The sequence below is a fragment of the Neophocaena asiaeorientalis genome, unplaced genomic scaffold (genome assembly GCF_003031525.2).
Source record: "Neophocaena asiaeorientalis asiaeorientalis breed wild unplaced genomic scaffold, Neophocaena_asiaeorientalis_V1.1 scaffold1052, whole genome shotgun sequence".
Taxonomy (NCBI): Eukaryota; Metazoa; Chordata; class Mammalia; order Artiodactyla; family Phocoenidae; genus Neophocaena; species Neophocaena asiaeorientalis.
This window is the reverse complement of record NW_020173676.1, coordinates 239445-242437: the sequence shown is the minus strand read 5'-3', so window position 1 is coordinate 242437 and position 2993 is coordinate 239445. Positions and strand designations below refer to the sequence as shown.

The following is a 2993-nucleotide window of genomic DNA, read 5'->3' as shown; positions in this document are numbered from 1 at the left end:
GGGGAAAAAAAAAAGCTAAAAAAAATAAAAAAAAAAAACCAAAAAAAAAAAAAAAGGAACAGTGAGGGGACTAGCACTATTCAATATTAAAAGTATTTCTAAAGTCAAAACAATTTTTTGAAAGGGAGTAGATACATATATCAGAAGAAAATATAGAGTTCAGATATAGAATGATATACATTCAGGAATTTATGTGACAAAAGTGGCATTTAACTGAGTTAGAAAAGGCTATTTAATGATTGGTGCAGACAAATTTTCTATCCAAATGGAAAGTAGAAACTTTGATCTCATCTCACACCACACACCAGAATTTTCCAGTTGGATTACAATTTAACTTTAAAACAATAAAAATTTAAATTTAAAGCATGTATTTATTTAAGCACAAAGCAGGGAGAACCCACTAGGCAAGACACGATATTCAGAACTTGTTAAGGAAAAATTACCTAATCAGATAATTATTTTTTCTAATTATATGTGAATACACCTTTTAAAAATCAAGATATAAAGAGAGATAAAGGGAAAAAATTACAATAAATGACAAAAGGTTAATATCCACAAATTAGTAAGACAAACTACATAAAGGAAAAAAAAAGACCAAAGGATATGAAAATTTTTTTAAATGCATTTCAAAGGCCAATAAATATGAGAAGATATTCAGCCACCAGGTGTCAGGAAAATACACATCAAGGTAAGCTACATACTGTTGTGTTTGGCCCTCAGAATGGCAGGAATTAAAAAGTGCAGCAACATTCAGTGTGGGAGATGATTTTGGAATGAGCCCTTTTATATGTTGCTGGTGGGAGTTGCAATTTTACAAAAGTTTTGGACTTAAATTTCAGTACATACCATCCACTTCAAGGAATATCCATTCCTGCCCTAATAATCACTCAGATGACAGTCTCTGGCTATAATTTAGAAATCAATAACAAAAATTACAACTTTTTGGGAAATGAAAATCTCATATCTAAATAACTAAGGGATCAGAGAGAAAACCACAACAAAAATTAGAAAACAATATTAATAAACTGTGGTGGAAATGTTACATATCAACACTTGTGACATGGAGCTACAGTGTTCTTAGAGAAAAATTCATGAACTTAATGCTTATACTATAAAAGAAAATGATTGAATATTAATGAGATAAGCATTCAATTTAGGAATTTAAAAATAAGAATAAAAGAAAAAACCCAAAGAAAAGAAATAATGAAATCAAGGGCAGAAACTAATGACACAGAAAACAAAGATACAGGAGGACCAAGAAGGTCAAAGGTAGGTTTTTGAAACAATCCCATCTCAATCCTAAGACCACCCACAGAGCTCCATCACTCACACCACAGAAACCTTGACCATCCACCCAATAAACCCCATCATATACCTCACAGACCCTGCAATACTCATCCCGCGGCCCTCATCACTCACCTCAAAAATTCTCCATCTCACTCACTCATTCACTCTCCATTACTCACTCCACAGGCTCTCCATCATTCACTCCACAGACCACCCATAACTCTCCTCAAAGACCCTCATCACTTACCCCACTGAACTCCCATCATTCATCTCACAGACCCCTCCATCACTTACCCCACTAACTCCCTATGACACCCCACAGAACCCCCATCATTCGCCCCACAGGAACTCCAGCACTAACCCCAAAGAGCACACATCACACCTCCGAGACTGTATCACTCACACCACAGTCCCCATTCCTTACTGCACTTATGCCTGATCACTCACCCCACAAACCTCCATCGCTTATCCCACAGACCCAGTCACTTACTCCACATACCCCATCAGTGGCCTCCGAGGATCTTCATCACTCACCCCACAGACTCCTCATCGCTCACCTCACCAATGCCCCCTGCTCACCCTATAGACCCTGCATCACTATGACCCCACAGACCCCCCAATACTCACCCCACAGACTACCTATTACTTTCCCTACTGCCCCCACCATTCACCCACAAACCCCTATCACTCTACGCACCTCCTCATAAGTGACTCCAGAGAAGCCCCATCACTCACCCCACAGAGTACCATCACTGAGCCCGAAAGCCATGTCGTAACACCCCCATAATTATGTCAACGTTTTACTGGCCCTAAATCGCCGCCTCTGTTAAACTCAGTCCCGGAGCCAGAAGTATTGAAATTGCCTCTGCGGGACTCCCACGTTTCTGGACTTGGCATCGCACATGCTTAGTGTCGGCGCGGAAGCGGCCGTTAGCCCCCAATTACACTGGGTGCACTCACGAGGTGTCAGTGCGTGTGCGTGTCTGTGTGTGTCGGAGGAGAGGCGGGCTTTCCGATTTTCTTTAGTGACTTTGTCAGGCCACTAACATGGCTGTCCCCTTGGGAGTGTCTCTCCGGGAGTCGCCATCTTGGGAGGGTGGGCATTTCTGCTGCGCCGGAGCCAGCGGGCCCCCGCCAGACCTTCCCCGGTGGGGCTTCCCGGGAGCCGATCGGGCCCAGCAGATCCGGCTGCAGATCCCGGACTCCTCCTTCCTGCGCCTCATGCTCCACCATTACCCCGAGGCGCGGGCCTGGCGCCTTCCCTTCTCTGTGCTCGGGGCCCCGCCCTCAGGCCGTATCCCCGGGGAGTCGCGGCATCTTCGCGCGTTGCAACCCCCCTTGCCCCTCTCCCCGATCCTAGCTAGAAAGACACCTCCAAGGCACCGGCCCAGACACTGACCGGCCCCCGCCCCAGCCGCCGCTCCACTTCTCGGGGGGCGGAACGGCCCCCGATCGGCGCAGGCGGCTCGCGGCGGCAGGGCCCGGGGCGCCGCTACGTGCCCACCTGACGGCGCCTCTGTCCACCCGTCGGCTGGGGGCATCGCCCGGCTCTGGCTGTCACCGACCCTGGGTACTTGCCACGGGGGGAATAGTACGTGTCAGATTTAGGCCAGGAAGCGGAAGTCGCCCGCAGCGAGAGTTTAACCACTCTGGGCGCAGGGAGCTGAGGTGATTGAGCGCCAGAAACCAAGCATCTGTTCAGGGAG

The 2993-nt window shown here is 46.6% G+C and overlaps 1 protein-coding gene across 1 annotated transcript in view; it reads right to left on the bottom strand.

Annotated features, from left to right (window-relative positions):
• ZNF41 (zinc finger protein 41) overlaps positions 1-2920 on the bottom strand; it is a 46986-nt gene extending 44066 nt beyond the window's left edge. Inside the window, 1 exon segment of the mRNA XM_024749595.1 lies at positions 2792-2920. The gene's annotated coding sequence lies outside the window, so the exon portion shown is untranslated.
• Positions 2921-2993: the final 73 nt, after the last annotated feature.